The sequence below is a fragment of the Myotis nattereri genome (genome assembly GCF_964212035.1).
Source record: "Myotis nattereri genome assembly, chromosome: X".
Classification (NCBI taxonomy): Eukaryota; Metazoa; Chordata; class Mammalia; order Chiroptera; family Vespertilionidae; genus Myotis; species Myotis nattereri.
Genome location: NC_138078.1, coordinates 126,641,608 through 126,660,601, shown reverse-complemented (window position 1 = coordinate 126,660,601; position 18,994 = coordinate 126,641,608).

Here is an 18,994-nt window from a genome sequence, read left to right as displayed (position 1 = left end):
AAAGATTTAAGGAAAGAAAAAATAATATAAAAGTCAATGGGAGCAAATAAAAGGCTCAGATGAACATACTGTCATTGTTTGTTTTGTTCCCACAAAACCTGAAGAGTTTACAATGTAAATTCAATATGCCTAACCTAGTACTTTCGGGGTTTTATAAGTACTTAATCAGATTAAAATTTATGGGCAATGTGACAGTTTTACAACCAGAAAAAGGTAATGTTGACTAATTCTGTTTTATCAAAGAAGCATCTTGGTAGAATAAATTAATCCTTCTGCTCAGAATCTAATTTTAGTGTCCATTGCCTAAGGATTAAGGCCAAAATCCTTAGGCTGTCAGAAGAATCTTTACCATGAAACCTCAAGCTATCTCACCTCCTCCTGCCATCCCCTTCTTCTAGCTCTATTGTCCAGCCCCATGAAATTTATCTTAATTCTCTGTGAAAGCACTGCTTTTTTTTTGTCTGAACTAGAGGTCTGGCTCATGAAATTCGTGTGCAGGTATGGTCCCTAGGCTTGGCCTGAGATCAGGGCCATCTTCCCCCGCTGCTGGCAGCCGGCCCCGCCCTCCACCACCACACACCCCTGTTCCCCATTCACCATTGGGCAATTGGAGTCTGCTGGCCAGGGTGGTGGGGAGGGACAGAGAGGTTGGTTGGCAGTCCCCAATCAGTCAATAGGGGCCTATGGGTTGGGGGCAGCTCCTGCATTGAGCATCGGCCCCCTGTTGGTCAGTGTGCATCATAGTGACCAGTCATTCTGCCATTTGGTCCATTTGCATATTACCCTTTTATTATATAGGATGCCTTTGCACATACTATTTCCTACTCCTAAAATTGTCTTTATTTTTTTGTCATATAATAAACTCATTTTTTTCCAGACTAAAACAAATGTCATCTCTTCTAAAACTACCAGACTTCCCATTCAGTAAGATTTGGTTGTGTAGACTACCAAACTCCCTCTGCTTTTTGAAAATCTCTCCATTAGCACACTGTTCACACAATTGCAATTTGCCATTCTCCCTTTATGTTTCAGTTTCTTCTTATAATATTGTCTCCTTAGGGACCAAGTGATCATTTTTACAGCCATATTTCCTAGAATAAAACCTAACATTTGTAGTTAATTGTTCAATATCTATCTTCTTCCTTTTTTAGCATTTATCAATGTTATTTTTATTTATTTTTAATTGAATTTATTGCTGTGACATTGGTTAATACAATTATATAGGTTTCAGGTATCATCTGTATATTTTATTGTGTGTGTTTTTAAAATATTGTAATTACAGTTTACATTTAATATTATTTTGTATTACTTTCAGGTGCACAACATAGTGTTAGATATTCATATACTTTACAAAGTGTTCCAACCAATATTTCCAGTACTTACCTGGCACCATACATAGTTAATACAATATTATTGACTATATTTCTTATTTTGTATTTAACATCTCCATGAATATTTTGTAACTATGATTTTGTACTTCTTAATCCTTCCACTTTTTTACCCAGTCCCCAAAACCTCTCCCCTCTGATAACCATCAGTCTTTTCTCTGTATCTATGAGTCTGTATCTATTTGTTTATTTTGTTCTTTAGATTCTATACATAAGTGAGATCATATGGCATTTGTTTTTCTCTGATTTATTTCACTTAACATAATATCTTCTATGTCCACCCATGCAGTTTCAAAAAGTAAGATTTCATTCTTTTTTAAGGTTGAGTAATAGAACATTGCATATATGCACCACTATATTTTTATCCACTTGTCTATTGATGATCACTGGGTTGCTTCCATAGCTTGGCTATAGTAAATAATGCTGCAATGAACATAGGAATGCATATATTCTTTCAAATCAGTGTTTTGGGTTTCTTCAGATACTGTATAGGCCCAGGATTGGAATTACTGGGTCATAAGGCAGTTCCATTTTTTTTATTTTTTGAGGACCCATAATACTGTTTTTCATAATAGCTGCACCAATCTGTATTCCCAGGAACAGTGCATGAGGGTTCCCTTTTAAAGAATTATTATTTAACAGCTAATACTAATTTATTTACTTTTCTTTAAAGACTTTAGAGGATGTCCCAATATACGATCTATATAGCAGTCCTTATTTATATCTTCTTTCTTCTAGCTTTCTAGCTTTCTGCATTCTTTTTATTCTCTATCCTTCAAAATTTTATTATGTAGATAAACAGCTTCACTTCTAGCAAGAAATAATTCTTTCTTTTTAGAATTTTGAGAAGAGAGAGAAATTATAAGATTCTATTTGGAGGGTTGTTGAATGAGTCTATAAACATCCCCTTGTAAAATGTTCGTTCTGCCACATATGGATGTGGAACTCTGGAACATAATCTGCATTATTAACTTTGAGAATCATTTACACATAGACAAGAATGAAATCATGTGAATGTGATCAATCAGAGAGTTTTTACCTGTAGAAGAAAAGTGAGCCAATCATGAATCTCTGACAAACCAGTTTAATCATCCATTAAAGACTCTGAAAAGTAGAAGCAGTCTGAGAATTTAAACAAGTAGAACCAGGAGAGGAGTATTTTAGAAGTGAAGAAAGTAGAGACAGTCTTGAATACTGCACAGAGCTTTAGTAAAATAGAATCTCAAAAGTGTGTGTAGGATCTTGCAATATAAAGTTCAGTGGGAACATTGTCTAAAGCATGTTCAGTGGAGTGGTGAGTTCCAAAATTGTAGTGGGTTGTTGAATATCTAGAATTTGCAGAGTGTGAGTATAAACAACTGGCTAAATTAATGCTCAGATGTAAACTCTTTACTACTTCTCGACAATATCAAAAGCTTACCCTATTTTATATCTCTTAACTTTTATTATTTTTACTATTGAGTTTGAACTTATCTCTCATAATTCAAAATAAGAAATTTTGAAGCAGTTTAAAATATAAATCTATATGCATAGGCACTTAAAATAATTATACCAGATACTTAAAAGTATATAGAGAAAATTGGTAGTTTATTTTACCAGAAACTCTATATATTTATTGTAATTGATCAATAAATTGCAATTTGCACATCCTGGCTTTTAAGGCAAAACATTAAACCCAATTGTTTACACAGCTCTTATTTTCTCAGAGAATACAGCTTCATTGCAAAAGAACATTTAAGGTCATTAAAATCTTGAGAGTCTGGAATCAATTTTGAAAGTAACTTCAGCTTTATTTATATTCTTATCCCCTTTTCTCTTGTTTTCCATGAAATATTTTATAAACATGAATAAGCTTTCTTAGAAAATGGGTATTTTTACAAATGAATTAATATTTGTAAACATCCTATAAGTTTCCCTTTCTTTATATTTTTATGCAAAGTAACCAGCCCAATGTTCAAGATACATTTTTTATGATGATGAATATCAATTAGATTTAAACTGTGTGTTTTTGTTTTTCTAATGACTCAGAGGGAAAAAGATCTGGCTTTTAAACTAGATGATAATTAAAAAGAGAAAATACAAATCCTGAGAAACCAATGAGAAAGAATATATGTTCATAGTAGCATTATTTACAACAGCTAAAACCTGGAAACAGCCCAAGTGCCCATCAGTATATGAGTGGATAACAAAGCTATGGCACATTTACACAATGGAATACTATGTGACTATAAAAAAGAAAGATCTCTTACCCTTTGCAATAGCATGGATGGACTGAAGACCATTATGCTAAATGAAATAAGCCAGTCAGAGAAAGACAAATATCAGATTATTTCACTTATATGTGGAATCTAATAAACAAAATAAACTGACAAAATATGTCCAGAGGCATGGATACATGGAACAGACTGACATATCTCAGAGTGGGGTAGGGTCGAGGAGTTGGGAAGAAATAAACCATCCTATATAATAAAAGCCTAATATGCAAAAAGACCGAATGGCCGAATGACTGGTGGAATGACTGGTTGCTATGATGCACACTGACCCCCAGGGGGCAGATGCTCAATGCAGGAGCTGTCCCCAGCTGGCAGGCCCCAGGCCAGCCAAGGCCAGTGCCAGCAGAGACCCCCCGATTGCCCTGCTGGTCACCCTGCAGAGGGAGGCGACCAGCGGCAGGGTGTGGGGCCTGCGAGCAGGCTGCACCAGGCCGGCCAAGGTGGGTGCCAGCGGGGGCCCTTTGATTGCCCCGCTGGTCACCCTACAGATCAGCCCTGATTACCAACCAGGCCTAGGAACCCTACCTGTGCACAAATTTCATGCACTGGGCCTCTAGTATAACTTATATGCATATATGCTTAGCCCATGAACACAGACAATAGGGTGATAAAGGCCTGGGGAAGGGGTTGGGGACTGGGTAGGTGGGGGGAAGGGGAGGAAATAAGGGACATCAGTAATAATGTCAACAATAAAAAACAAACTTAAAAATGAAATTGGTATAGGAATTTCCTTCTGCCATAAACAACTAGAAAGCAGAAAAATATATGTGAAATAATTGTTTCAAATATTGGACAACAGGCAGGTCAGAACTGTAATACCTAAGAGATAGTTCTATAATTATCCCAGTTTTTTCATGTTGGCATTTTATGGACTATGGCACAGAGAGCAGATTCCAGTCTCACTCAGCTGAGGAGAAAGACATAAGGGTTTAGGGCAGTGATGGCGAACCTTTTGAGCTCGGCGTGTCAGCATTTTGAAAAACCCTAACTTTACTCTGGTGCCATGTCACATATAGAATTTTTTTGATATTTGCAACCATAGTAAAACAAAGACTTATATTTTTAATATTTATTTTATATATTTAAATGCCATTTAACAAAGAAAAATCAACCAAATAAATGAGTTCACGTGTCACCTCTGACACGCGTGTCATAGGTTTGCCATCACTGGTTTAGGGACACTGAGGTGGCTAGAATTTGCTGGGTAAAATACTAGGGAAGATGGAACTCTCAAGAGAAATAGATTCATCAATTTATCTAGAGGTCCTTTTAAGAATTGTTGCTGAGTATTAAACTGTGCATGTATATAGAGACACTCTAGAAATTTAGTAGTGAACCCAGGAAGTTCAATCTATTTGTATAGTGGTAGGCCTAAACTAGCCCAAGAGTAAAAGATATTCTAGATCCATGCTAGCAAAGCCTAAAAGAAAAACAAGATTTGCTTTTGGCCACATTGAATTTCAGGATCCATAATTACCTTTCCACTATAAAAACTTTTAGACATTGAGCCACAGTCATATTAGGACTGTGATTCCTGGCAGAATAAAGAAAGCTTTTTTTATTGTGAAGACATGAATCTTTAGGCAGAAGATGGGAAAACAAGTTTTGTGTGGCCAGGTCAGCACAATAATAGTTTGGGGAAATCTTGTAATAGTTATCAGCTACATGACTCACTCCAGTTTCAGGATGTCCTAAAAAAAAAAAAAAAAAAAAAAAAGTTCACACTTAAAACACAGAGCAAAAAAAATTTAGGATCCAGACTTTGAGGACCCTGCTTCCTTAAAAAAAATCTGAAAACAATTGGAAGGACCAGATGACTCAACATATTGGGATGCAAGTGTAGCTAGATAGAAGAATGTGTGATTATGTTCTTTTTTAAAAAATATATTTTATTGATTTTTTACAGAGAGGAATGGAGAGGGATAGAGAGTTAGAAACATCAATGAGAGAGAAATATCGACCAGCTGCCTCCTGCACACCCCCCGTTGGGGATGTGCCCACAACCAAGGTACATGCCCTTGACTGGAATCGAACCTGGGACCCTTTAGTCTGCAGGCCGATGCTCTATCCACTGAGCAAAACCAGTCAGGGCTATGATTATGTTCTTGCTAATTACCAGGGTTGTAGTGAATGACATGGAGAAGACTGTAGTGATCATCTGATATGACTTTTAATGCATGAGGCACAGAAAGGTCAAGAAACATATTCAGACTCACATCACTATTTAGCAAAAAATTGGTTGTAAGATTCCTAACTTTTGGATTGGTAAGATTTTCACTACATCATATTTATTCATTTAGTCTGTGATAAAATCATTATCCTATACAATGGCTGCAACTGGTCCATACAATGTAGTGGACATTGATGGGGGTAGTATAACACAGGAAAGGTAAAAGAAGAAATTACCTAAAGTCTTAAGAGTTCAGTATTTGAAGAAAAATTCCCTTAATTCTTTGGTAGACAGAAGTAGAATAATGCCCATGTATTTATAACCAAGCCAAGCAATGCTAGGCTGGGAATGTTTACTTAACCATTGATTGAGACTATATTTTTATTGCAAGTTATTGTGTAAAAAATGTTTAAACTAATTTTAGAAGCTAATGGGTTAAAGCCCCCCCCCCAAAAAAAAAAAACTAGAAAAATATATCATTAAAAAATCAGCTTCTGCCTCCTTTGCCTTGTCAGCTGCTGCATTTGTACAGATACCAGCAACCTCAGACTGAGCTGTCCCTGCAGAAAGGAGGAACTGCTATGTAAATTAAGAACTACTCAACCAGTGCACTTGTTTTTTGCCAGGGCTATTTCATCATTGTGAGTTCCTCAGGACAGAAAAACACTTACAAAGCAAAAGGCAATCAAATTATTAGAAGCAAGGTTATGGGTAAATAGTTCATTAAATCTATGCATGCAATTGCTAAGGGTAGTGCATCGTGTTTCCCCAAAATCTGACACAGCAACCATGTACCCAAGAGTTACTGAGGACCAATTTACCAGTCATCTAACAGTATACCAACTAAGAGACCAATACAGAGGAGGGCGCCTACAGGGCTGAAAGGCTTATACAAACTGTATTCTCCCCTGAAACCATCTTTATACTGGGCACAAGACTCCTACAATGTAGTATTCTAGGGGGTGTGCACAGATCTAGGTGGGAATGGAAATTAATGGAGATTCCCAAGATTCCTCTGAGATTCTGAAAGGGGAAGGCCTCTTAAATAACATCAACTGGCTTCCTCTAATCACCTCTTCAACCCCTTCACCTGCAAAGGTTCTATTTCTACTGTCTGCAGACAATAGACTGAGCAGAGGAGGTAAACTAGATTAGCAAAGGAGATCACATGTACCTGTCTGTGCCAAGTACTTAAAGGCTTTTCCATTTGATCCTCAAAACAGCCCTGGAAAGTTATTAATTTTTATATTATTATTAATATTTCTATTTTACAAATGAAGACTCAAAGGCTCTGAGAAATGAAGGGACCTGTCCACAATCATGCAGCTGAACTAGACAGAGGAAGAATTTTAATCTAAGTAGTCTGATGTTAATTCACATATTCATTCTACCATATCAGTCAGGTTGCCTTTCAAATGAGGTAGCTCCAATGTCATCTCCTCCATACAGTTCTAAATTTCCTGTACGTTCGGTGTATTTAGATGGCATTGTTAGTTTGCCTCGTAATATCTTAAAGGTCTGTATGTGTGTATATGTGTGTTTCTCTGGGAATGCTTGGAAAGCAGGGTTTGTTTCTAATACTGATCATAGGCTCTTAGATGTCCATCACAGGGCTGGTATGGAACAGATTCTTATTAATATTGCTGGACTGAAGTGAAATTTTGTCTTTTTAAAAAGTTCTTTTTATTAAAATAAGATTTAAATAACACAGTGTTTAACCAAATACATGGGCACATCATGACCCAGTCAAGTTGACACATAAAATTAATCAGCACAAACATATCAGTTTTCCAATTCTTTGTTTGGCTGAATAATATTTCATTGCATACATGTATTAAATTTTATTTATTCATTCACCAGGTGATGTATAGTTAACCTTTGGCAATTGTGAATAGTGCTGCTATGGACATTAATGTATAAGGATAAGCTGTAATACTTGTCCTCAATTATTGTATGGTGCATACCTAGAAGATGAATAGATGGGTTGCATTTTAACTCTATACTTAACATTTTAATGACGCACAAAACTGTTTTCCAAAGTGGCTGCAGCATTTTACATTCACACCAGGAATGAATGAGATTTTCAATTTCTCCACAGTGTTGCTTACATTTGTCTCTTCCTTTAAAAAAAATCATCACCATTCAATTTTGCGTGAGGTGCTATATTATTGTGGGTTTTATTTATATTTTAATACTAACTAATAACGTTGACCATATTTTGTATGCTTATTGATCATTTATATATCTCCTTTGGATAAAGGTCTGTTGAAGTCCTTAGCTCATTAAAATGTGTTTTTCTTTTGTCATTGAATTGTAAGAGATCTTTATGTTTTGAAAATTAAATCCTTATCATATGTATGATTGGCAATTTTTTCTCCCATTTTATGTTGTCTTTTCATTTTCTTGATAATATCCTGTGATGCACAAATTTTGTTTAATTTTCATAAAGTAAAATAGATCTATTTTTTCTCATTTGTGCTTCTTGTGTCATATATAAGAATCCATTGCCAAATCTAAGATAATTAAAAATTACTCCTTTCATTTAAGAGTTTTATAGTTTTAGCTTATACATTTAGTTTATGCCCCATTTTTAGTTTATTTTTGTATGTAGTATGAGGAAGGGATCCAACTTCATTATTTTGTATGTGGATGTACCTATGTATCTAACTTTATCATTTTTACTTTTTCCTCTGAATGATTTAAGGTTTCTGTCTAGTGTACTTTCATTTTAGTTGTAGGACTCCCTTTAGCATTTCTTGTAGGGAAAGTCTGCTAGAGATAAATTCCCTCTGATCTGTCTTAATTTTTCCTTTATTTTTAAAAGGTAGTTTGACAGAGATTTATTTATGGACAGTTTTTTTTTTCTTTCAGCACTTTATATCATCTCACTGCTTCTGGGTTTCATGGCATCTGCTGAGAAATTGGATGTTAATTTTATTAAGTACCCTTTGTATATGATTAGTCACTTATTTCTTATTGCTTTGAGAAAATCTTTCTTTGTCTTTGTCTTTTGACAGTTTGATTATAACAGCGTCTTGGAATGCATCTATTTTAGTTTATTCTGTTTGGAGTTTGTTGAGCTTCTTGGATGTGTAGATTTTTGTAAATAATCAAATTCAGAAAGTCTGACAATATTTCTTCAAATATTCTCTCTGCACATTCTCTGAGACTCCTATTATACATATGTTCCACAGTTCTCTTAGGCTTTAATCATTTTTCTTCACTCTTTTCTATTCCTGTTCCACAGACTTAAAAATTGACCTTTCTTTATGTCCATTAATTCTCTTCTTTGCCTGCTCAAATCTGCACTTGAAACTCTCCAATGAATTTTTTAATTTTAATTAGTATAGTATTCAGCTCCAAATTATTTTTTTTTTATTTTTTAAAATATATTCTTATTGATTTCAAAGAGGAAGGGAGAGGGAGAGAGAACTAGAGACATCAATGATGAGAGAGAATCATTGATAGGCTTGTCACTGGGGATTGAGCCTGCAACCCAGGCATGTGCCCTGACCAGGAATAAAACTGTGAGCTCCTGGTTCATAGGTTAATGCTCAACCACTGAACCACACAGACCAGGATTTATGTGCTTTTTAAAAATGATTTCTATCTCTTTATCAATATTCTTTGGTGAAAATCATCCTTTTGAAGACTTCTTGGGGGAAAAACAAAGATGGTGACATAGGTTAACGGCGGAGATTGCTGCCTCGAACAACCACTTCAAAAAACAACTAAAGACGGAACGGACATCATCCAGAACCACAGGAAGGCTGGCTGAGAGGAAATTCTACAACTAGGAAGAAAGAGAATATCATACCCAGACTCAGAGGAGGCGCAGTGCTGAAGTGAAATACTCAGATGCGCAGTGCGTGCGAAGCAGGCTGGCGGTGGAGGGCACGGTTGTTGTTTTCAATCAGGAGGGAGTTTCAGACTCTGAGCTCCAGATCCGGGCGAGTCTCTAAGGACACAGACTCAAACGGGAGAAGCGGGACTGTCTGGCTTCGGTCGGAAATCGAAGGCAGCTTTCTCTCCGAGGTTTGCAGCGGTTGCTGGGACTCTGTGAGGCAGAGTCCTTAGGGATGGAACTGAGAGCAGCCATAACTGCTTGCTCCGCCCGCCCTGTAGATCTTCAGGGACCCACCCTGCCCATGCCCTGCTCAGAGCCATTTGCCGAATAGCCTCAGGCAAATGCTAGATTAGCACCGTCCTAGAGATCCAGCACAGAAGCTCTCCCACTGCAGACACAGCAGACTCTCATAGCCAGTTAGCCTGGAGGTCAAATAACCCCCACTAATGCCGACAACAATCAAGGCTTAACTACAACAAGACTGCGCACAAAGAACACTAGGGGTGCACCAAGAAAGCATAAAAAATGCGGAGACAAAGAAACAGGACAAAATTGTCCATGGAGTATATAGAGTTCAGAACCACACTTTTAAGGTCTCTCAAGAACTGTCTAGAAGCCGCCGATAAATGTAGTGAGATCCTCAAGAAATCTAATGAGACCCTCGATGTTGTGATAAAGAACCAACTAGAAATTAAGCATACACTGACTGAAATAAAGAATATTATACAGACACCCAACAGAAGACCAGAGGAGCGCAAGAATCAAGTCAAAGATTCGAAATGCGAAGAAGCAAAAAACACCCAACTGGAAAAGCAAAATGAAAAAAGAATCCGAAAATACAAAGATAGTGTAAGGAGCCTCTGGGACAGCTTCAAGCGTACAAACATCAGAATTATGGGGGTGCCAGAAGATGAGAGAGACCAAGATATTGAAAACCTATTTGAAGAAATAATGACAGAAAACTTCCCCCACCTGGTGAGAGAAATAGACTTACAGGTCCAGGAAGCATAGAGAACCCCAAACAAAAGGAATCCAAAGAGGACCACACCAAGACACATCATAATTAAAATGCCAAGAGCAAAAGACAAAGAGAGAATCTTAAAAGCAGCAAGAGAAAGAAACTCAGGTACCTACAAGGGAATACCCATACGAATGTCAGCTGATTTCTCAACAGAAACTTTGCAGGCCAGAAGGGAATGGCAAGAAATATTCAAAGTGATGAATACCAAGAACCTACAACCAAGATTACTTTATCCAGCAAAGCTATCATTCAGAACTGAAGGTCAGATAAAGAGCTTCACAGATAAGGAAAATCTAAAGGAGTTCATAACCACCAAACCAGTATTATATGAAATGCTGAAAGGTATACTTTAAGAAGAAGAAGAAGAATAAAAAGGTAAAGATACAAATTATGAACAACAAATATGCATCTATCAACAAGTGAATCTAAGAATCAAGTGAATATATAGTCTGGTGATCATAATAGAATCAGGGACACAGAAAGGGAATGGACTGACTATTCTTGGGGGGAAAGGGGTGTGTGAGATGCGGGAAGAGACTGGACAAAAATCGGGCGCCTATGGATGAGGATAGTGGGTGGGGAGTGAGGGCAGAGGGTGGGGCGGGAACTGGGAGGAGGGGAGTTATGGGGAGAAAAAAGAGGAACAGATGTAATAATCTGAACAATAAAGATTTAATTTAAAAAAATCATCCTTTTGATTTCCTTTAGTTCTTTGTTAATGGTTTCTTTTTTTAGTGCTTTGAGTATATTCATGACAGTTGATTTAACACATTTTTAAATTGAATTTATTAAGGTGATATTGGTTATTAAAATTGTATAGGTATCAGGGGTATAATTCTATAACACATATTCTGTGTATTATATTGTGTGTTCACCAAGTTTCTGTTCATAATCATTTATCCCCACTTTATCCTTGCCTACCTCGAATTAACATATTTGTTTATTAAGTTCAATATCTCATTTTCCTCATGGACAGGTGCTATTAATTATATTTTTCTCAATGAATGGTTCACTTTTTCTTTTTCATTTTTTTAAATTTTTTTTTTATTGCTTAAAGTATTACAAAGAGTATTACATATGTCTCCTTTTATTCCCCCCGCCCTTGACAATCCCCTGGCCTCCCCTAACCCCCCCCCCAGTGTCTTATGTCCATTGGTTATGCTTATATGCATGCATACAAGTCCTTTGGTTGATCTCTAACCCACCCCCCTCCTGCCCTCTCACCCTCCCCGGCCTTCCTGCTGTAGTTTGACAATCTGTTTGAGGCAGCTCTGCATCTGTATCTATTTTTGTTCATTTGTTTATAATGGTCTTTATTATCCAGAAATGAGTGACATCATGTGGTATTTTTCCTTCATTGACTGGATTATTTCACTTAGCATAATGCTCTCCAGTTCCATCCATGCTGTTGCAAATGGTAAGAGTTCCTTCTTTTTTTTTTTTTTTTTTAAATATATTTTATTGATTTTTCACAGAGAGGAAGGGAGAGAGATAGAAAGTTAGAAACATCGATGAGAGAGAAACATCGATCAGCTGCCTCCTGCACACCTCCCACTGGGGATGTGTCCGCAACCAAAGTACATGCCCTTGACCGGAATCGAACCTGGGACCCTCCAGTCCGCAGGCTGACGCTCTATCCACTGAGCCAAACCGGTTTCGGCAAGTTCCTTCTTTTTTACAGCAGCATAGCATGCCATCGTGTAGATGTACCACAGTTTTCTAATCCATTCATCTACAGATGGGCACTTAGGCTGTTTCCAGATCTTAGCTATGGTGAATTGTGCTGCTATGAACATAGGGGTGCATATATCCTTTCTAACTGGTGTTTCTGGTTTCTTGGGATATATTCCTAGAAGTGGGATCACAGAGTCAAATGGGAGTTCCATTTGTAGTTTTTTGAGGAAACTCCATACTGTCTTCCATAGTGGCTGCACCAGTCTGCATTCCCACCAGCAATGCACAAGTGTTCCTTTTTCTCCACATCCGCTCCAGGACTTGTCGTTTGTTGATTTGTTGATGATAGACAGTCTGACAGGTGTGAGATGATACCTCATTGTTGTTTTGATTTGCATCTCTCAGATGATTAGTGACTTTGAGCATGTTTTCATATGTCTCTTGGCTTTCTGAATGTCCTCTTTGAAAGGTGTCTATTTAGATCCTTTGACCATTTTTTGATTGGATTGTTTATCTTCTTTTTGTTAAGTTGTTTGAGTTCCCTATAAATTTTGGAGATTAGGCCCTTATCAGATATGACATTGGCAAATACGTTTTCCCACGCAGTCGGTTTTCTTGTTGTTTTGTTGATGGTTTCTGTTGCTGTGCAGAAACTTTTTATTTTTATGTAGTCCCATTTGTTTATTTTCTCTTTAGTTTCTAATGCCCTAGGAGCTGTATCAGTGAAGAAATTGCTTCTGCATATGTCAGAGATTTTGTTGCCTTGGGATTCTTCTAGAACTTTTATGGTTTCCCGTCGTACATTTGAGTCCTTTATCCATTTTTAGTTTATTTTTGTGTATGGTATAAGTTGATGGTCTAGTTTCATTTTCTCGCATGTATCTGTCCAATTTTCCCAACACCATTTATTGAAGACACTATCTTGACTCCATTGTATGTTCTTGCCTCCTTTGTCAAATATTAATTGAGCGTATTGGTTGGGGTTGATTTCTGGGCTCTCGATTATATTCCATTGATCTATATGTCTGTTATTGTGCCAGTACCAGGCAGTTTTGAGAACAGTGGCTTTGTAATACAGCTTGATATCTGGTATTGAGAGCCCACCTACTTTGTTCTTTCTCAGGATCACTGCAGCTATTGGGGGTCGTTATTTATTCCAGATGAATTTTTGGAGAGTACGTTCTAGGTCTGTGAAATACGCCATTGGTATTTTAATGGGAAGTGTGTTGAATTTATAGATTGCTTTGGGCAATATGGACATTTTAATGATATTGATTCTACCAATCGAAGAACATGGTATGTTCTTCCATCTCTTTATGTCTTCCTCTATCTCTTTTTTCAACGTCCTGTAGTTTTCTGAGTAGAGGTCTTTTACCTCTTTAGTTAAGTTTATTCCTAGGTAGCTTAATTTTTTTGGTTCGATGGTAAATGGGATTGCTTTTTTAGTCTCTTTTTCTGCACATTCACTATTGGTGTATAGAAATGCCATAGATTTCTTGGCATTAATGTTGTATCCTGCTACATTGCCAAATTCTTTTATTAAGTCTAATAGTTTATTGATGGAGTCTTTAGGGTTTTTTAAGTATAATATCATGTCATCTGAAAATAAGGACAGTTTTACTTCTTCTTTTCCAATTTGGATGCATTTTATTTCTTCTTCTTGTCTAATTGCAATGGCTAATACTTCCAGTACTATGTTGAACAGGAATGGTGAGAGTGGGCATCCCTGTCTTGTTCCTGTTCTTAGGGGAAATGGTGTTAGTTTTTGTCCATTGAGTATGATGTTTGCTGTGGGCCTGTCATATATGGCTTTTATTATGTTGAGGTATGATCCTTCAATTCCCACCTTGCTGAGAGTTTTTATCAAAAATGGGTGTTGAATTTTGTCAGATGCTTTTTCTGCATCAATTGATATGACTATGTGGTTTTTTCCTTTCAATTTGTTTCTGTGATGTATCACGTTTATTGATTTGCGGATATTGTACCATCCTTGCATCCCTGGGATAAATCCTACTTGGTCGTGGTGTATGATCTTTCTGATGTACTGCTGGATCCGATTTGCTAAGATTTTGTTGAGGATTTTGGCATCTATGTTCATGATGCATATTGGCCTATAATTCTCTTTCATTGTGTTGTCTTTACCTGGTTTTGGTATTAGGGTGAGGCTGGCTTCATAGAACGAGCTTGGAAGTGTTCCTTCCTCTTGGATTTTTTGTAGTAGTCTGAGCAGGATAGGTTTTAGTTCTTCCTTGAATGTTTGGTAAAACTCCCCTGTGAAGTCATCTGTGGGATTTTGTTTGCTGGAAGCTTTTTGATGACTGCTTCAATTTCTTCCATAGTTATTGGCCTATTGAGATTTTTAGATTCTTCCTGATTAAGTTTTGGAAGGTTGTATTTTTTAGGAATATGTCCATTTCCTCCATGTTGTCTAGTTTGTTGTAGTAGAGTTGTCCATAGTATTTTTTAACAATCATTTGTATTTCTGTGGGATCTGTTGTTATTTTGCCTCTATCATTTCTGATTTTGTTGATTTGGGTCCTCTCTCTTTGCTTCTTGGTGAGCCTGGCTAGAGGTTTGTGAATCTTGTTTATCCTTTCAAAGAACCAGCTCTTTGTTTCACTGATTTTCTGTATTGTTTTTTTGGTCTCTATGTCATTTATTTCTGCTCTAATCTTTATTATCTCCTTCCTTCTGCTCACTCTGGGCTTTTCTTCTTGCTCTCTTTCTAATTCTTTCAGCTGTAGATTTAGATGATTTACTACCATTTTTTCTTGTTTGTTGAGATAGGCCTGTAGAGCTATAAACTTCCCTCTCAGGGCTGCTTTCATTGCATCCCAACGGTTTTGGATTGTTGTGTTTTCATTGTCATTAGTTTCCAGGATGTTTTTAATTTCTTCTTTGATCTCATTGGAAACCCAATCAATATTTAATAACGTGCTATTCAGCTTCCAAGTGTTTGAATACTTTGAGTTGTTTTTATTGTAGTTTATTTCTAATATATGGCCTTGTGGTCTGAGAAGATGCTTGGTATGATTTCAATCTTCTTGAATTTGGGGAGACTTTGTTTGTGACCCAATATGTGGTCTATTTTTGAAGATGTCCCGTGAGCACTTGAGAAGAATGTATATTTTGTGGCTTTGGGGTGAAGTGTTCTGAAGATGTCAATTAAGTCCATCTGTTCTAGTGAGTCCTTTAGGATCACTGTTTCTTTGCTGAGTTTTTGTCCAGCGGATTTATCCAGTGATGTCAGTGGTGTATTAAAGTCCCCTACTATGATTGTATTGTTGTCAATCTCTCACCTGATATCTTCCAGGAGTTTTCTTATGTGGGTGCTCCTGCATTGGGTGCATATATGTTTATCAGGGTTATATCCTCTTGTTGTATTGATCCCTTTAGTATTATGAAGTGGCCTTCCTTATCTCTTGTTATGATCTTCACTTTGAGGTCTATTTTGTCTGATATAAGTATTGCTACCCCAGCTTTTTTTTCATTTCCATTTTCCTGAAAGATATTTTTCCATCCCTTCACTTTCAGTCTGTGTGAGTCCCTTCTAATGAGGTGGGTCTCTTGTAGACAGCAAATATATGGGTCCTGTTTTTCTATCCATTCAGCAACTTGATGTCTTTTGATTGGACCATTTAGTCCATTTACGTTTAAAGTTATTATTGAAAGGTACTTGTTTGTAGGCATTTCTATTTTTTTGTGTGGCTGTTTTCTTTCTGGGATTTTTGGTTCTTCTTTTTACACCAGTCCCTTTAGCATTTCTTGCATTACTGGCTTGGTGGTGATAAACTCCCTTAGCCTTTTTTTGTCTGTGAAGCTTCTTATTTCCCCTTCAATTTTGAATGATAGCTTTGCTGGATAGAGTATTCTTGGATTCAGTCCTTTGCTTTGCATCACTTTGTAAATTTCTGTCCATTCTTTTCTGGCCTGATGTGTTTCTGTTGAGAAATCATTTGATAATCTGATGGGGGATCCTTTGTTGGTAACTCTCTGTTTCTCTCTTGCAGCCTTTAAGATTCTGTCTTTGTCTTGTACATTTGCCATCGTTATTATGACGTGTCTTGGTGTGGGTCTTTTGGGGCTCATCTTGCCTGGGACTCTCTGTAAGTGTGTAACTTTTGTCTTCCCCATATCTGGGAAGTTTTCTGACATTATTTGTTCAAATAGATTTTCTAATCCTTGCTGCTCTTCTTGTCCTTCTTGCAGCCCTATTATGCGTATGTTACTTCGTTTCATGTTGTCCCGAAGCTCCCTTAGGCTCTCCTCCTGCTTTTTAATTCTTTTCTCCAGTTGCTGTTCAGATTGAGCTTGTTTCTCTGCCTTATCTTCTAATTCACTAATTCGGTCCTCTGCTTCTTCTAGTCTGCTGTTGAAATTTTCCATGGTGTTTTTGATTGTAGCTATATCACTTTTCATTTCTTCCTGATTCTTGCATAGGTTGTTGATTTTCTCATCCATCCGGTGAATGAATTGTACAACCAGTATTCTGAATTCTTTTTCTGTCATGTTGCATGCTTCAACTTCATTAATTTCCTTTCTTGGCGACTCCTCCTTGTCTTTCCTCTGGGTGTTGTTTCATCTCTTCATTCTGATTACCTCCCGATGGTTCAAATGTCGAGTTGTGTGGGCCTGGGTCTTGTGCAGTGGGAGCCTCCCACCACCCTAGTGTCACTGAAGAGCTCTGACACTAAGATGTGTGGTTGTTGTGGGTTGGTGGGTACCAGGTTCACTCAGGGTCAGTGTTGTCAGCGCTCAATGTGGCCTCGTATGCGCCCTTAGAATCAGGGACACTGCCTGCACCATGCTGAAACAGAGACCCCCCTGAAGCGTGTTGAAGACCAGAACCCCCTAGCATGCGCCAGGAGTCAGAGTTCCCCAAGAATCCAGTTTCAGAGTCTCTGTTGCTTCCCGTGACTTTGCCTTGAGAATCAGGGTCCCTGTGTGCCCTTGCACCAGGAATTGGAGTCACTGGCTCTTAGTATGAATGCACAGGAAATCAGGATCTCAGGCGCAGGTGATAAGAAACACAGTCAAGTCACTGGTCCTTGGTGCTGCCTCCTGCCCAGAGAATCAGGGCCCCTGGGCCTGTGATACACGGGACAAATTCCTGGTGTTCATGCCATTGCTCCCAGCCCAGGGCTCCAAATCCGGCAGTGCACGTAAGCTCAGTTCCTGTGGTTTGCGCGATTGTTCCCAGCTCAGTGCTCAGAAGCCGGCAGTGAGCATAGGATCAGTTCCTGGGGTTCGCATGATTGCTTCCAGCCCAGGACTCCTGAACCTGGCCCTACACGGGATCAGTTCCAAGGTGCTCCAGTACTTCCAGGCTAAAGTTCCTGGAGTGCTGAGGCCCCAGCAAGGGGTGGGTTAGATACTCTGGGGCTGCCCGCAAGCCTGTGGGAAGGGGGGATGGGCTCTGTTACTCATGGATCTGCCCCCAGGATTTCTGAACTTTTGGTGTAGGCAGGTCTGTAACTGTGGTCACAGGTCTCTGTCCCCAGTGGCTGCAGGGTCCTGGTATGCATCTGAGATCAGACTGGGTGGTGCTGAGGCCAGGATCCTTGTCTCAAGCAGCTCTGTTCCCCAAGATGGCTTGGTCGCCATGCCTGTGCTGGCTGCCCAGGAGTGTCCGCGCAGGGAGCGGGACTCCGCCGCCTAAGACTGCCCGGTTTAGCAGCCCCTTAGAAGACCTGCAGAATCTAACTGTCCCTAGCTCATACACACACACCATACACGTCCACACACTCCTCTATCACTTCCTTGCACTCTCACACTCTCTCCCTCCCTACTTTCCTGCTGGTTGCCATTTTCTCTCTCCAATGTTCGGTTCACTTTTTCTTGTTTCTTTGTATGCCGCATAATTTTGCAAAAAACTATTCATTCTAAATATTATAATGTGGCAACTGTGGAAATCGGATTTTCCCTAGCATTTGCTGTTGTTGCTGCTTGTTTGTTTAGTGATTGTTCTAAAATATTCTTGTAAAGTGTGTATTCTTTGTCATGTATTGTCATTGATATCTGGGTTCTGTTAGCTTAAGGATCAGTTTATATTTTGACAGAGTTACCTTAAACACCTGTAGCTAAAAAATAAAGAAAAAGAAAAAATAAAGTAGAATAAAGAAGAAAAAGAAAAAATACCCAATCTTTGCAGATTGACTCTTTGTTGGGCACTTTATTGCTTAGCCAGGCTGTAAAACTCTTCCTTTGCCTTTGTGATCTGTTTATGTAGAACCTAAAGGCCAATTAGAGGTGAAATACTAGGGTATTCTCAGTCATTTTCTAAGAGTGTTCAGTTTTGAATATGCAGATGGCCTTCTCAATTCCCCATTATAACAATATTACATATTAAGGCTTAAATATAATCTTCTTTAGCTTGATGTTTTCCCCTCTTGGGTAGGGGTTCTATTTTCTGAACACACTGTGGCATTTCTATCCCCTTGGCTTTGCTAGATACATCACACATGGGAGTTCTCCTGACCTGGAATTTTATGCCTGTGGTTCTACTGATCTGATATTCAGGGGTGGTCCTACTTCCATGGCTCTTCTGGACAGGGCTCTGGCCTCCATTGCTGTAGCTCTTATCTTCCCTTTCTGGGCTGTCATCAGACTTGCTTTTAACAG